We start from the raw sequence: 18,317 nt of genomic DNA on the forward strand, positions 1-18,317 counted from the left end.
TATCTGCTATCATTGTGTCCAGCTGAAAAGGAATGCTGAGTCTTAGAGTAAGGGGAAGACTGCAATCATTTGTCTTATGAAGACATCCAGAACTCTACCACAAATCCTGACCACCATTTACAAGGTACTGTACAATCAGAGAACAGAGCTAACAGCCCTTCTCCAAACAGCACTGACCACCAATGTTTTGCTCTCCACCTATGTAGAATGTATTTATGAAATGCTCCTGTATGTCATATGTGGACCACTTCTACACCCGCTTTGAAGTCCTAATGTTTTTCCCCACAAAATCTATTGTCAGGAATGTATCTATGCCACTTCGCCTAGATTGTTACTGAATCCTGATAAAGTCAAGAGCTACAAACCTTTATTCCTCTGTGTTATAAATAGAGACAGACACTCAGTTTTCAGCTTCATTGTTTCACATTGTCTCTTTTTGCAGCCTTTCTGAGTGACACTGACAGGTTTCCCTTTCTCTGGAAAATGAGGGATTGTAAACGCAAGCCAAAGTGAGTGATAACAGGAGAGAGTTACAGCAATAGCAGTGAAGGGGAAGAAGAAATGGAAAACATTAATCTTAGGACTGTTTAGCAGAGATATAGCAACAGCTGCCTAGGACAATATTTGCCTGTCAAGGATTGCTTCAGGATTCGTGGAGCTGAATCAAAGCCTTTTATAGAAAATGGGTGCTAGTGAAGAGGAGCAGGGAAGATTTTTTCTGAGGCTGAGATGGTCTTCAGCTGTGTTAGTAGTGGTAGTAACTATTTTGCAAGACAGGTGTAAAGGGAAGTTAATCTGCTTAGCCTGTCTCTTAATGCATAGTAATCTTGGTACCTAAACACCCCCAACACATTTAGTGTTGGACAGTGGAAAAAAAGACTCCTATGCAGGTTTCACAGAACTATTAGTTACATTGGAGACACCTAGTCCAAATCAGCTCTGAAAATAAGACTATTAGCAAGTTCAGAGGATCACACCTTTGCCTGATTCGGTCTGAAAAGCCTCCTAGGATGGGAGTTTTACAGTCTCTCTGAATAAGTCATTCCTTTGCTGCACCATCTTACTGGTGAAGATCAGTTTTTGTCATGTATGTAATATGGTACCAGTAATAGACTATTTCTTTTATTTTGTGGAACCATTAAATATTTCTGATATTTCTACTGGAAAAAATGGAAGGGAAGAGAAGGGAATTGACATTTTATATTATCTTAATTTTATGGAGGAAAAAAATATATTGTTGTCAAACATAAACAAACTTAGTAACTAGTTCCCTGAGAAGCCTGAATTTTGCTGTTGCCTCATTCAGGCTTAAAGTTTTGCTGGTAATTTTCCTCCTACATCAAAAAATTTCATAAATTATAGAATATTGTCAGGTGGAAGGGGTACCACAAGGATCATTGAGACCAACAACTGGCTTTGAACAGAACCACCCCAAATTTTAAACTTGAATACTTCTTGTAGTCAAGATGGCCACAAATTGCCACTTCACCCATGAGACCCTCTCTGTGTACAAACAACAAATCTGGGAGATTAGCTTTATTCTGTACAGCAAATACAGCTCCATTGAACAAAACCATTTCAGAGCTGGCATCAATGTAAAGCGTCAATGGCTAATTGCAGCAGGCTACTGTTATTACCATCCCCCCTCTAAAACAGGTGAAGTTTGCACAGGATCTCAAGTCTAGCTTTTCTTGCCTGTTTAACTAATCTATGTCTTCCTACTTCTTTCCATGAAACTGAAAGATCTCTGGGTGCCATAGAATTCATTTCATAAGAATGAATGCCAGTTGAAGAGCTCAGCATACAATCAAAATGAGACTGAATTACTTCTCCCACAGAATACTTCTATGTTGTTTTGGGTGGAAGCATTTCCAGCTTTCAGCAAAAATTAATAGAACTTGTTTATAACTTGACAAAGTATCAATAACTGCTGTGAAAAGCTGATCATTTTCAAACACATTTTTCTTCTTTCTTTCTTTCCTTCTCTCACTTTTTTTTTTTTTTTTTTTTTTCTTCACTTTTTTCCTAAATCAATTTCCTGTTGAATGCATTGCAGTGTACTACTTATACCATTACTTTTGAACAAGTAAATCCAAGCACACACAGGTGTGGTAGTTGGCCGGATTTCTGAAAGGAATGAAAGTCTGTTTCTTCTTAAACCATTTCTGAGAACAGTTTGGTTCTTCCAAATTTCTAAAAGCAAAGTCTATTTTGCTAAGATACATACAGTGAAGTGGATTTAAAATGCCACTCTTCGTCCATCCAATTTGTGCATGTGGGTTAATTTTTTTTAGAAAAAATACTTCAGGATGAAATGAAACATGCAAGAAAATATTACTTACATCCAGAAGGAGGAAAAGTAAAGGAAAAACCTATATTATATCTTGGACACCTATTAATTTTAAAAAATTGAGAAAATGCAAATATGGACAAAACAAAAATCAGAAAACAAAAAAGCAAAAATCAGTTCCATAATTTTTTAGTTTATCTGCCAGCAGAAATGCAAGTATATCCAAAGTCCAAATTGTGAGTCTGCAGTAGTGAAGCATATTTCAAAGCAATGATGCATTAAAAAGTCTCTCTGGAAATAGCCCGACAGCCAAGAATTCCCCTTCATTAGGAAACACCCTGACTCCAAAGCCTCAGACAACTATTTTGAATACATGTAATTTATTGCCCCATCATCATAATATCATTATTTTTTATTTACTTAAGATGATAACAGTGACTAAGGCTCTAGTCAGAATCAGAGCTTGATTATACCTTACAGATATAAAATAGAAGATAATCCTTGTTTTAAAGAGTGTTTGGTGTAAACCAACAATAGTCTAATGTTACACCCAGCAATAGAAACAGATCAACAGCAAAGTCCTGGGCATCAAGAGAAATTAATCATGTTCTTTAATTCAAGCATGTGCCTGAATCTGTAAGTGTTTTGTTGCATAAAAAAGTTTGATTCAAGGCAGGAGCTATTTTCTGAAATATTTTATAGTACTGGTATTAGTAGCAAGCTGAGATGCAGACGCACTCTGAGGTCTTTAGTTTTTAAGATATTTTTTCTTTTCTTTTTTTTTAAGAAAGAATGAAACACATCGTAATGTGTAATCCAAAGTAGCTCATTCAAGTTGTTTCAAGAAAGTTTGTTTTGTGAATAGGCATAAAACCATTGTTCAGATCTGTGTTACTATTACTGCGCTCATGAGAAAAAAACTATATTTCCTCAAGACCTAAAGTTTTACTAGAAATCTGTTGGTTTAAGTACAGCCATTCACACTTGTTGCTGTGATCAAAGATGCTAAAGCACAACTCTTGATTTTTTTGTTCAGAAAATTCTCGCTTCCATTTAATTTATTTTTGTCTCCATGGACTTTAAAGGGTAGCATGTGCATGTCTGTTGTATGTGGGAAATCTGAGTCCATTTCCCAACACTATTACCCTCTCTCATTGAACTTATATATGGAACTAAATCAACAGCTAGTGGAGCACATCAAAGATCCAGCCAGCCTGACATCCTACCAGTGAGCCTAGGGAAGAATATAAGCAACAGGTGATCATTTTTCAGGCAACTCTACCAGAGATTTATTGTTTTTTCCCAAGTAAGTAGTCACTGATTAATTGATCATGCAGCTATGGTTTAATCTATCTTTTTTTTCCATTTTTATTTCATGGAAATTTTCTTTTTAGTTTTCCAGTCATTTCTGGTCTCAGTGTCTATGCTGCTTAGTGGCAGATATTTCAGCAGTTCACTCTGAGGTTTCGTGAAAGAAGTGTCTCCTGTGTGCCTTTGCAATGATGCATACAATTATCAGTGGAACCCTTCAGATATTCAGGGATTAAAAATCAGCAGTCATTTTCTGGACATATTGTTCATATGTTCATATGTTTTCATTGTGCTTTTCTACACTTGCTAATCGCTTTTGCATGGGCTGAAGAATAAGCTTGGTCATCCCCTGATAAACATCATGCCACACCTTTGGACACAACACTTAAGCTGCTAATTAATGCTCCTTTTCCCACCACACTGCAATAGCTAAGAGTCTGTTTGCCTCCAATAACCTTCTCTGCCACTGTATTGTAGCTTCTGAGGGTGTGTATTTTTACACCTTAATTCCATCTCATAGGATTCAAGCCCTAATACCTCAGGTGATTCTAGCACAGCTGTCTCGCCACCATGGTGGAAGAGGAGAGACAGGGCCTCACATGTTGCCATGTTGATATTAGCTGTCTCAAGACTGGACTCAGTCTGGGCAAAGTAAGGGAAGGAGGAAGAAGTGTTGCCTGCTAAGAGAAAGAAAAATGAGGGAGATGGGCTTTGGGAGTGTGGGTTTGTGCATGTGATGAGGGGACAGACATCTCTGGGATGGGCAGTGGCCTGGAGAGGGAAGGCCCAGAATTCAGCTGGGGAGCATTGGTGACTGCCTGAATTGGATCAAGACTCTTTAGCAGAGATCCAGGACTGGTGGCCTGGCAGGGGCTGTAATAGTTCTATCTCTTGCTGACAGATACAGCACAGCTGATGCATAAGGGTCTTCGGGAGACCTAATCTGTAAAATAAGAAGGACTGTGCTTTGATTGTGGCAAGGACAGGCTCATTGCAGGCTCTCAGGTAATCCCTACAGCTCTAACACTCATTACATAAGTCTAATGTGTGTGCTTTGCAGCCCTGCCTATAGCTTCAGCTTACTTAAGGTGAATTTCAGCATCACTGGCACTGCAACATGGAGCTTGGTGCAGGCAGCAAAATGCACCTGCTAACTTGTCTAAACATGCTGAGGGCTCATTTGTGTTGGTAAGCATGCTACCATATCAGTAGCACAAGACACATCCAGCTGGCTTTAGTGTCTGTTGCGCATTACTGCAAATACAATATATGAATGTCAGAGGAGGAAAGAAGCACAGACTACTGTGCTCTTCAGAAGTCTTTGAACTGAATGTCTAGGGTTGCAAAGGAGATCCCTCTTCTCAGCCTATTTCTGTTTAAAAAAGGTATGTCATCCTGCTAAACACCTGTTCTTTTCACAGTCCTGATTCCTTCTGAGAGATCCTCTGCCAGAAGAGGCAGAGAGCTTAATTCTGGTCAAACTCTTCTATTTCCCTTTTCTGGAGTGAAAATAATGTTCATTAATTATACTGCCAGTAATTGCCACACATACAGCCAGCCAAATATTACAAAACAGGTAAATCTCAAGACTCACAAGAATTGAGACTTAGGAAGATAAATGACTCTTAGTTTCCTGACATTTTTTTTTTTCATCTGCTATCCTTTAATTTGTGGAGGTTGAGTGATATTTCCCTACTTGTTTACATTGCAGCTTTTCTCCTCGAGGGCTGGGTTTTAATTTCTCAGGATAAACAGATTTGCTCAGGGTCTCAGCCTCTTCAGAAGGCAGTATTTCATTACATCACAATAATGACTATTACTGTTAAGACTATTTCTTGTATCTGAGAGTCAAGCCTAGAGAGCTGTTCTGAATCTAGATGTTTAAAAATCTCTATAGTCTCATAACTGATTTATCTTCTCTGTAGGGTGAGGGATGGGTGCACAGAGCTGGTCAACAGGAGGATTGGGACAAAATTATTCTAGAAATGTCTTTCATGCTAGCTGCTGGTAAACACTGTCTTTACCACAGATCCCTAGGCATAGAGCAATTACCTGTGCTGAGTATGCTTGATTCACAGACAGCACCTCTGAAGTGCTTGGTAGGTATTGCAACATGAAGATAAGGTGTGTCCCCAGAATTTCCCAGCTGCAGAAAAAATCTTTCTGATAATGATATAAATTGGAAGGCCATCACTGAATTTCACTGGAATTTTCTGAGATCTTGTGATTTTCCTGTTCTTCTGAAATGCATTGAGAAAAGAATGTCTTTTATCCCAGTCTAAAAAGCAAGTAACAAGAACTCATTTGCACATCTATAGTAAACTTTCAAGATGAAAACCCAGCGTAGCTAGAGGATGATATTCCTGTTTCAGCCATTCCATTGTGCAGAGAGCAGACACAGTGTTTGTATGGTAGGGGATGGTAGGGATGCATAGAGGTGCTCCTTCTCAACCTGTCCCACTAGGCCTCTGACCCTCAGCTCTCACATCGGTTTGTGCGGAAGCTGGGGCTCCTGAACAGACAGATAATCCCAACAGTATAGGCAGATACTTCTACCACGATGAGGGATGGAAATGATTACTCAGAAAGCTCTCTAGACTGAGAATTCAACTTTAAACAGGTATGTGAAACTATATGCATTTCAACAGGCCTATATTTTCATTACTAAGCCTTGATTCAATTCTGTCCTGTTCTCAGCTCTGGCTGGATAGGCATTATATAATCACATTGTCACTGTGAGATGTGTCATTATACTACAAAAGAAAAGAAGTTTTTATCTCTATTCTTTTATGAATAGATGAAAAGAAAATGAGAAGAATCACTATGCTCTGTTGGTCCTTCAGAAACATTTATTAGCTTATTTATTAAGCTAAAATGGCTTTTCTGATAGTTCTGCTCTGGGCAGGATTTGTCTCTGGAAGTTCCTGCAAGTAACAGCCATTACAAGGAGTTGCATGGAAAGACATATACATCGCCTAGCTTTCTGGTTTCAAAATTCATGAGCAGTTAACAGTAAATACAGAATAAAAATGGCAATTTTAGTTGCTGTTGGGAGGAGAATCTTTCTAATGATGGAACGTGATAAGCATTATATAGCTTGTTTTATTTGTTTAAGACTGAATAGAAATGTTTTCTTACAGATCAAACTCCCACAGAGAAAATTCACTTCTGGTATGGTCTTTCAAACTGAGTTCTGCATCTGGGATTTGAGTGATGAAGAAAATAGATGGGAGGAGAGAAAGTGAAAAGGAGGCTAATTAAATAATTATTTCAATGAGGCCAGCGTGGTAATGAGCTCCAGATGTTTGGGATTGCATGGACTGTCTCCAAACTGGAGAAGTAATGGTGGGCGTACATAAGTTTGTTTATTTCCCCCACCCTAAGCCTGACTGCTGCTTTCTCTGAAAGCCAATGAAGAACAGGCCTCTCCTAAAATACCCCTTAGACTTTGCCTCTCTACTCCAGATTTTGATCTGAGTCATTCTAGGTCAATGTAACCAATGAAGGCAGTGGCAGTAATCCAGGTATATTCTGGCATAACTGAAAACATAGCTTGGCCTTCACTGTGTAAATAGTCTGTTCGCAATGAAACAAGAAATGAGTACGTGAGCCTATTTTCACAGCTAGCTGGGGCCACATTCTGATCTCTGAATCTTAAATAGGCACAAATCAGGAGCAGAAAAAGATATTAAAATTTCAAAAGTTATAGCAGAATTAACCTTGGCCAACTAATGTATATACTCAAAGTCTACAACAACAATATGAATAGCAAATTTATGTACCTATTTTTGAATTTCTGCAGTTTAGAAAAAAATGTTTCCCATATTCTCAATTTCTGACATGGCAACAGTCAATATAGGATATCATCCTTTTAGATGTCAGTATTCAGTTCTACTACACCAGAGGGGTGAAAAAATCCGTGAGCTGATCAGGGTTTACACAAAGCAAGTGAGGTGATTCTCAGTAGCACGCTGAAAAGCATCACTTTGTTGATAAAAAAGTTCATGGCATAAGTTTCTCAGTTCTGAGAACTATATTTGTTGTGAGGAGGAAGTGAAAAAAAAACGTCAGTGTCAGGATGGTCAGTTTTCTTGGATTATTTTTGTTTTGTTTTGTTAATTTGCTGTTGTTTTAAATGAAGTAATAAACTGTTATTTTAACTTAAGCATTAGAACAAATCTAAAACACTGACGTAAGAGGAAGTACTTCATTGTGGTGAAATTTCATTTTTTGAATATTTTGTTAAAATGTAACAAAAAATTGTTCCTTCCATCTTGCTGGGCAACGGAATTTCATATAAAACGCATCCAGAGATTTGCACTACCTTCTTTGAAAAACATTCTTTATCAGTGGGTTTGTGGGGAACAGTAGCAAGGCTGCTGACATGTGGCATGAAAACCTATTATTAGCTGCACTCAGTCCCAGAGGAAAATGTTTCCTCATCTCTGCTACCTGTGTTCTAAGATGCTGAGTACCATATGTGTTATATGTTACTGATCATCTAATGATACGAAGAAAAGATCTGGTACTTCTCCAGTGCTAATCCCAATTCCTCATAGATTTTGCTACCGAAAATCTACATCATTCCCAGTAAGGGAGGAAAATAAACTGGGAGAGATGACAGTATGATTTGTCAAGCAACAAAGGCTGCAAGCACTTAAGAGAATGAGGCTGAGGTTTCTGACCATGTTTTATCCACATTATACAACAGCACTCTGTCAGCTCCCAAGCTGTGGGTGTTGCCTGCATTGTTAGCTGTACCCTCTTTCCCCCTTCTCCTACAGACTGCAAGAATAAATCCTCCCTAACCAGAAGTGTTCAGCCCCCGGGACCTATCAGACCAGAGAATGGGAGGTGCAGTGGAGATGTTTGGTCCTAATGATAAGTAACCTGGATTCTTTCCAAAATACTTCTGAAGCTAGTTGTCCTTTGCTCAGCTGAATACTATGGAAAGGTGGAATAAACACTAGCACTGCCAGCTGAACTGTACTCCACAATGACACATCAGACGATTCAACCTATTATTACCTGATGCATATTATTATTAGCATTTTCGGTGATTCAGACAATGAATTGAGCCAAGAAGATATACCAGAGGAAGCAAACATTGCACTGTCAGGTGGAAAGACTAGTTTACCTTTTCTCATCTTGAAATCATATGATTCTTTATCATCTTCCCCTTTGCCTCATTCAGGGTTTATGAGAGGGAACTTGGCCAGAGGTCTGTGAGGCTTTGCTGCTTTCTGCGCCACCAACTATTTTCAAATCCTCTCTGTTTATTGGTGTGTGCATTAGAGGTAAATGAATCCATGACAGAAAGTTATGATGAAATTATTTTTTTCCTTTACATTTTTGTCCTGGTCATAATACTCCTCAAGTCTTTTGGGGAGTATTACATTACCCTTTTACTGGCTTACCTTGAAAACAAATTAAATGTATTTGGAAGATGCATTCATAGTCATATCCAAAAGGACACAGGCAAGTCAGATCATCTAGTATACACCTTCATGGTTTTCAGTAGCGCTGAAATGCCATCAGTCTAAATCTGGAAATATTTACCATTGTTACTGTCCCACTGTGGAAGTCACCACACTCCATGTTTCTCCATCGTTCTTCTGTTGTTATTCATGTGCAAAAGAGGATCTTTGAGGAATAAGAGTGCGTTCTTCCCTTACATGTGTATACAAGTTCAGTTAGGGTCTTGGGACATTGTTATAGATAAGAATAATTTTTGTGATATTAAATATGTTTAGGCCAAGAAAGTATCCACTAGGAAGATCTCATAGACTAAAAAAAAAAAAAGAAGCACATGGTCCAAAACAGGCTCCCAGATAGCTGCCTGTCTGTTTCCCTGCAGGAATGTGACACAAGCTGTGGACCTAGCAAGAGAAAATTTCTGAACTGCACTTCAGCAGTGAAAGAGTCCATCCAATGACACAAAGCTCCTCTCTCAGAGCATTTGTTTCACTAGAGAGTATGTTATTTTTGTTATTTTGGGGGTTAATTTTTGCTAAAGGTTTGGTGGAAGAACGCAAATCTATTTCTCTATAACCCTCTTCTGAGCTCCTCAGCCTTGTGGAGGAGAGCCAGAAGCCATCCTTTCATTTTACTGTCCATTTCCTCAAAGAAGGTGTGAGAGCCTGAGACACAAGAAGGACAGAATAAATGGGAAAAGACAGGAATTAAGGAGCTTGCAGCTGGCTGCAGGCAAGTAAACCCAAGGAGGTGAGTGGGCAGCAGAAAAATTTCATCCAAAATTCAACAGATGGTTCTCAATCTCCTCCAGTCTCCTAACCTTTCCTTTCTTCATGATTTTTTTTACTCTTCTCTCAAATCCCAAAACCTTCTACTCTGCTGAGTTGTCACCAATACACCCTTCCTACCAGCCCTTTCCCTCCACAGACAGGTCTTGCCTTTACTGTATCACCATGTTTGAGGTCTTGGTGCAAAGGCTGGAGGAGTTGTTTGCTCACGGAGCACCATACAGTAATAGCCAGCTCCTGGAAGCTGAATAGCCATGTAACCATGGCACCATGCCCAGAGTAATTAGTGCAATGTCTGAAGGCTAATTGGGTTGGGCTGTGAACTGGTGAGAGGGAGGTGAAAGATTCCACTTAGCCAGCACGTCTGCCCTCACCCTGCTGCTGATCTGCTCTCTGCTGAGGTTGTTGGGAAAACTCACCTGACGTCAGCAGAGGCAGGAATCAGCTACAGCACCAGCTGCCTGTAGCTATTTTTACTGTATGCAGAGCAAACACTTGTGAAAAGTATAAACAATAGAAACTGTAATAGTAAGCAGCTTTTTTTTTTTTTCTTCCCAGCTTGGCCTCAGAAAGTTTTCAGAGAAGTCTGGAAGCAAAAAGAAAAGAAGTAGAGGAATGGATGTCACTCCCACCTGATTTTAGTGCTGTTGCAGGAGTTTTATGAATGGGCTTTGAGTTCAAGTGGGAGGATATCAGAGGGGAGACACACTGGTGGAAGTTATTAAGGAGTCCAAAAGAGACTAAACATATGCTAAATGCATGGGAAATAGGCAGGTAGAAAGAGAAGGGTCGGATCAGAGTGGTCCCTAGGCATTGGTGAGTTTGCAGTGTTTTTCCTTGGGTGGGAAAGTGGAAGGCTTCATCCTGTCTTGGCTGTGTTCCTCAAGGCATGGCCTTGCCTAGCTCCCCTTGAAGTGAATGGAGAGAATCCCATTGACGTCACTGTGACTTGGGTCTGGGCCATAATTACTGGAAAGACCTGCAGCCTAAATGAAGAAATGTCTGCAGCCATACACAGCTCCATTCCAGGTTAAAAATAAAAATAAAAAGCGTATTTCCGAGTTTAACATCCTCGGCATTGTAAGTAAATGTCTCTTCTCCATTACAGATGCAGCACTGTTCAGGTTGTCTGTGGATATCTTACACAGCCAAATGGCTCGAGTTTTCCCCCAACGCACAGAAATAAACGGAAATACTTTATAAAAATTTACTCTGGAGCATTTCACGAACACCAGGCTTCAGGGAAAAAAGGAGAAATAAATAAATAAGTAAATAAATACAAAGAAGCAAATATATCATTTCTCTGAGAGAGATAAAAGTTTACTTAGTGCGGGGTGTTTTTGAGAATGAACAGCTGAGGGAGTAGCTGCATGAGGTCTGCACTTCTCCAAACCTAACATCTAAACATCCCTGACTCCCACACCCTACTCTGGCAGTTTCTCGGTGGTAAGAGTATCTAAAACCAGCATGTGGAGATCAGCAGCACATCTGTGTGTTTGTTGCTGCCCCAGCAAGCAAGTCACAAGTGCCAGGAGCCAGATTCTCAGCCAGAGCAAGTTGCTAGTGTTCCCCCGCATCTCTCCTTGCAGACTTACATATGTGGTTTATCCCTGGAAACCTGGAAATAAATCCTGTAAAATGGCAATAAATAAATAAATAAATAAATAACTAGACAGATAAATGAATAAATAAATAAATAAACTCCCAGGTAGCTCTTGATATGGATCAATTATCTCACATCACCCTACACCTTGCACTGAGGCAGGCCACAGCGCAACCCAGATGAACAGACATAAGCAAGAAACTGCTGTGTTATATACACTGTGTTATCCAGCAGGGAAAGCCCTGCCCTGCAATCATATCCTTGGAAGGATATTTGCTGATGAAGCTAGCAAATGGCTTCACTTGGATTTGTTGGGGTTTGCCTGGCGTTATTTTATTATGAAAAAGCATGAATTAATGGCAAGGCTGTTACTGCTGCTTCAAGGCAGTGTCTGTTTGTTTTGGTTTGTAGCTCCATTCACTTGGCCAGATAGTTTGATCTGCTGATGCCTATGGAGCTGTTTTGAATGTGTAACCACTAATGTAACATCCTCTGGTTATTGTGAAATGCCATTTGTGAAAACTGCTTTTATTAAAGCATTGCCTAAGAGGGAAACTGAAATACTCCTACTAATCACCTCATGCTCTCCTGTGGGTCTGGCTGTGAAGCTGCCTCCTGGGATTTCCTCTTCAGCATGAGATCACCACAAGCCCCCCTGAAAGCAAAGGAACTTGTACTGTTGACTCCAGCAAGCTTGGGATCAGCCCCTCAGGAGCTGTTCTGACATTCTGACCTGGCAGGAGCACAGTGGGGTTTTTCTCTCTGCCAGCTGTTTGTGTGTCTGTGTTGATACACAGGCTGGATCTGGTAGGAAGCAGTAAGTGCACAGGGCTGGATTTTCCCTTGCTGACAGTCCTGTATAGCCCGTTTGTGTGGTGCAAACACGTGGGAGTGTCTTACACATTGAGAGCAGTGTGCTGATAGAATTGCTGCTCCTGTACAACTGGGGCAGTCACGCTGGGAAATATGAATTGCAGAAGTGTGCATACTGCTTGCTGCTTGGTGTCTGCTCCTTTCCAGCCTTGCTCTGCTGGATCAAACAGAAGGTCCTCTCCTCTTTTATGAGAACACTACACCTTCCTTTCCTGCTATATCCTGTTATAGTGCAGTTAGCTCTTTGGGAGTCTAACAAACCTTGAAGTCTCTGGACCACCCCTGAAACTAATGTTTATACACTTTTAAAAATCCCATTTGAATCCACTTATCCTTTCTGCCTTCACTGCTTTGCATAGAAACAAATTCCATACTTATTGCCCTACAGGTGAAAGCACACTTTTCTAATTTGGTCGTTATTTTAAAACTGCTGCCTTACATGCTTTGTGCCTCTCGAAATAACTGCATGCCTCACAGTTTTCTCTACCATTTAGAACAGAATTTATCCGTTCAGCTTAGTTGACTCATTCATTATTTTATATTTGTCTGTCCCTTCTTCACTACACTCATCATTTTAGAAAAGGTCCTACTCTTTTTTTAAAATTCAGGCTCTGAACCATTCTTTTAATCACTCTTTGAGCCAGTTTCCACTTTCACGAACTAAAATGTCATGAACTTTTTCCACTGAAGGATGTCAAAATGCTTAACAAACTCAGAAAATATCTAAAGAGGTCTGATAAAGTAGGTTTATATATAGTTTTATTAGCACGGTTCCTGAGAAAATGCTATTACAACTGAATATGTACTGTTACTGCCCCAGCGGATGCTGAAATAGAGATATGGAAATCTTCTGTCTGAGAAAAAATGAGGAATTCCTCTTTTTCTTGCCTTCAGTCTTTATTTTAGGAAGCAATCAAGCTGCTCCCAGCTGGGTGGATCCTTGTTTCTATTTTTCCTTTAGTGCTAGGCTATTTTAGCTACAACAGTGTCCTGATAAAAGTTTAAAGCTCATAAAACTGCAGGTAGCTTAGGAGAATCATATTCATAACAGCATTTGGACATTTGTACTTTGACCCAGTGGGATCAGGCTAATTCAAGAAAAGAGCCCTATGAGTGCAGCCAGTTAGGGATACTTTTAATCTAGGGTAATGTGGGAGAGCCAGAAGAAGGAAAATTTGGGTAAGACACGTGTTATGGAAATCATCTTCTTTGCTATAGAGAGAAACAACCTCCATATTCCTCTTCAATAAAGTGTGAAGACAATAACTGAAAAGTGAAGAGCATCACTTGTACCATTTCCCCTCCCCTCTCAGGAAACCAAAGGGGTTAAAAGTGCTGCTGGTTTCTTGAGGTGTTTTGTAATCACATGCTGGATTTGTGTCAGAACTGCTCAAGTCCTGCTAAAGCCCCCACAGAGGCATCCACATTTCCTTTGTGATCTGTTTGGTTTTGAAACCCTGGCTGCAACCCAGCTGGAACATCTGGTCATGGACTCCTTTGAAATTCCAGCTCCTGCCTCCCGGGGTCTCCCCTAAAGTTGTAGCACTGAATATGATAGCAGTAGATTCATCAAGAACTGGGAGACTTTGCTGTCAGGGAGACTGATTAAGAAAAGAAAATTTACAAGTAAAACTAGAAAATCACATCTTCCCTTTAGACCACTGCAGGGATTTTTTAAAAAATATGCATATATTTTTATTTTTCCTTTTGTACTCACACACCTCATATATCCAAACACCTCTGTTTACACAATAGCAAGATTTTTCCAATAACTTTTGGCTGATTTCTCTTTCCTCATCTGACATCATAGTTCCAAGGAAGTTATTTGGAAAAGATATATTTGAGGCTGACACAAGAGTCATGATGACTCAGTATATTGAAAGGTCAGTGTCATTAAAGCAGTTCTGTTTTCACTTAGTTGAGTATTACAGCACCTTCAGAAAGAATATCCTAGCTTAAAAATGATATCTATCAGAAAACAAATGCACTCAAATCTGAATCTGATATGTATATTCTAATACAGGCATCTAATATCCTGAAGGGATGCAGCTAGAGGTGTTATGGGAGCTGATGGATGTCACTGTGGCACCAGGTGCTACAATCTTGTAAGCCTTGGTGTCTGGGGGAGGCTCTAAGGACTAAAAGAAAGCAAGCATCAACCTGTCTTCAAGACAGTCTGGGCAACTACAGGAAGTTCAGTCTCCCATGACTGAGGGAATAATCTTGGAAGCCTTTTCCGAACATACTGATGATTGAGAGTAGTCAGTATTTGTGGGTTTACAAAGGGGAAATGATGGATGAGCAACCTGATTGCCTTCTACAGTGAGATGGGGGAAAGCAGTAATTGTTTGTCATGGCTTTGGTAATACTTTCTGTATTATTTCCTCTATGACCCTCACTGACGCACTGATGAAGTTTGGCACAGATCAGTGGGCAGTGAGGACAACTAAAATGGGCTGAATAACCGGACTCAGAGAACTGCAAGAAGTTCAGCTGCAAGACAGTTACCAGAGGTGCGTTCCAGGGACTGGTAGTAGGTCCAATACCATTAACTGCCTTCATTAATGGTTTGCAGAATGGGGCAGACCACATTCTCAGCAAGTTTCCAGATAATACAAAGTTGGGAGGAGTGGCAGATAAACCAGATGATTGAGATATCATCCACAGAGACCCTGATAAGCTGCAGAAATGGGTCAGTGGGAAGATCTTGAAGTTCACCAAAGATAAATTCTGAATTCTGCATCTTGCTCCTGTTCTGGGCAACCTTCTAGTCACTTCTCTGAGCAGGAGCTGGAGCTGAGTCACTTCCTAGCTCAAACATTCTGTGATTTTGTGATTTGTATTGTTTTTTTCAGACAACACCCTGTGCCACAGACAAATATCACAGAATGTGGCTGTGTGGAATAAGCGTAGAAGCATCTCCACAAACCAAAGTTCAGGTTGTTTGTGGGTCCATGGATGAAATACACTTTTCCAATAGCTTACACTGTATAGAAATAAATATGCTGTTCCCTGTAAATTGCAGTTTATACCACCCATTGCATCCCATCTTCAATTTCAACCTCTGAGTGCCTGAATCACACCAGGAGCTGATACAAATTGTCACCAACAAGTGATTAGACACTAGCGAAGGAGGTCATTCATTTTTCTACCCACAAAAGCTAGAATGAAAGTTACCTTATGCAAGAAAACTTTTCTACTGCTGCTGAATTTTCAGGACTGATTTTTCCATGTTGGACACTCACTACATGATACCATCCTTCCAAGCCTGATGCTTCTGGAAGAGTAGTTACTTGACCCTCTTGGAACTAGTCATACCTTGAGCAAACAGGTAGGAATGAGCTATCAGGCTGTGCATCCTGAAAAACTTTTTCTGGAAACGGTGAAGAAACCCTTCATTCCCACAGGAGAAGAAATAAATACATTTTGCCAGTGTTTGAGGACATGGATGCTTCCTTTCATACTCATGATATGGAGAAGCTTTGATTTCAGCTGAGGCCTCTGGCTCTACTCTAGGAAAAAGAAATGAAGTCAGTTGCAGAAAAATACCCTTTCTGATATACGTGAACTCAAGAAATGTTTGTATGCACTCAGGTACTCTGTTGACTTATAATTTTCTAAAGAAAATTACCTGGTTTTAAGTAATCTGGGAGCTTATTCAAGAGGATATCAAAATAAATGGCCATTACATATCATGTTTTTAATGTTTTCAAAATTTCTATTGTTGTATCAGCAATGATATAGATCTGAGAAAATGTTTTCAAAAGGCAAAAGCTGAGTGTATTCTTGGCTTTGCCTAAGACTGTTTATGAAGACCGTCTTTTTGAGACCAAGGTTTGTCTCCTCCTGGCAGAGATCTTCACATCTCTGAGATTTTCCAGGGTGCAATGTTTTGAATAGGCAGTGATGGAAAACAGTGTTGGGGATCCAAGTCATTCTGAACAGCAGCCACACCAGTGGGATCTCAGCTTTGTATTCTGTGTCTCACTTCTATACCTAAAAGCCTGGCTTGGAATTTTGACCCAGCAAATTCTACCAAGGGAAATCATTTTATATCAGAGCCTTTGAGACCAGGCAGCAGAAACAACTTTTTAGAGCACAGATGGAGGCTGAAGTGCCAAAATGCACTTTCCCAACGCTCCATACCTGTCCAGCGCCAATCCTGCTTCTTCCTGTTCATTAACTCAGACTTTGACTACAGGGCTCCTGTCTCCATATTGACACTATGTCCCTTCCCTGGTCTTTGGCTCCAAGAGACAAGATGGTAATATTTCATCTGCTGACAGAGGAATCCCACAGCTGCATGATGATAAATACGAGGTCTCTTGGGGAAATATCTCATGACCAATTTTCACAGAAAAGAAATGGTGTCAATCTCTTTACCTTTAACTAACATCTACCTTTAACCAACATATTGGCCTCTGGTAGCCAAATCAGCTTAGACTGAAACTGTTTTTTAAGAGAAAAATTCAGGGATGGAGGTGAACACTCAAGTAACTCCACTTCCAATCAGTTGGAAAATAAGAATCATAGTGATAGTAGTGTGGAAAAAACTAGAATCAGTTTAACTTCATCAAGGAATCCTGTATTAGCACTGTTATAAATTCACTGCCTTATGCTTCCTAATTTATTTTAAGCACTGTTGTGACTATAAAAACCTTTAAAGTCTTTGGCTTTCTAAGACTGAAATAACATTACAAAGCAGATATGTGTTAGCTCTCTGTTTCTAAGATTTGTCTGCTTTCTCTTTCCGTCTGTTCCCCTTTCTGTGCCCCAGTTTCACAATTTCTGTTTCAGAGGTATTTAGGTAAGAGAAATACAGAATAAAATAAAAAGAAGACAGGTTTCATGGTGACACCACGCTACAAGAAGCTGTCTCAGACATATTATTAGTGAATGTATGCTAATTTCCACTGGTTCTTCAAAAAAAACTGGTAGTTGCAGTAAGAGCAGTGAGGAGACTTAATGAGAGCAGTGTTATAATGGGAGCAAAAAGTAAAATAAATGTTTGTGGAAGGTGAATAAAATTGGGCATGGAACTTCTGTGAAAATCAGTCTTTTTTTAACAGTTCTTTTAGTTGTTATGTGTTTGTTTTTTTTTAATCTGTGAGTAACAGAGCAATGAAAATGATGATATCAGAATAAACCTTACAGTGCAACAATAAATCAATGCAGAGAATGATAATAATATATAGCTAATTGCTCCAGACTTGCATTACTCATGCAGGATGCAAAAGGAGTGTTACTTTTAACCATTCAAGGACACTCCATTTCTAATCATTTATCCATTGGCTTCATTGTTCCTGCTCCCTTGTGGAAGAATGGAGAGAAGTTGTGCATGTCTCACAGCATGGCATAAAATGAAGTGTTAGCCTGTGCGTACAAACGGGATGCTAAGACATATGCATGGCTAGACAGGAAATTCTGGGGTGATAAAAGCAAAGCACAGCTCAGTTTTCACAAGCTTTCAGCTCCCTGAGGGATCATCAAGGTATGATTCCAGATTGTCTGTTCCCCTTCCACCACGCATGGCAATCCATACCTCTGAGACTGGGATGAATTGAACTCTGACGTCAGAGCTGAGTTCTGGCAGTGTCTATTGTGTGGGATGGCTGATTGCGTCTTGGATTTTGGCTGCGACGAGTTGAACTGACCTCATCGAACCAGGATGATGCCCAGGGAAGGGAGGGGCAGCTGCTGGCTCTGGATGCTGACGTATCTACCTTGATACAGAGGGCAGCTGGGTAATGAGTGTTAAGCCTGTGAAGAGGTGGTGTTCGGTTTACCCCGGAGTTGGACAGAGTTTCAAGTTCCAAAGCTACTCCTGCTGGAGCAGAAATGAGAGCTAGAGGAATTAAATGAACCAAAGGGGCGGTAGCGTGTGACTCCACGTGTGCTGGTCCCCCTTACGCATATGCTGAGGGAATGACTTTCTGGTACCTTCAGACAGAGAACCCGATCCCAATTCCCCACGCCC

The sequence above is a fragment of the Tetrao urogallus genome (assembly GCF_951394365.1).
Source record: "Tetrao urogallus genome assembly, chromosome: Z".
In the NCBI taxonomy this organism is placed as follows: Eukaryota; Metazoa; Chordata; class Aves; order Galliformes; family Phasianidae; genus Tetrao; species Tetrao urogallus.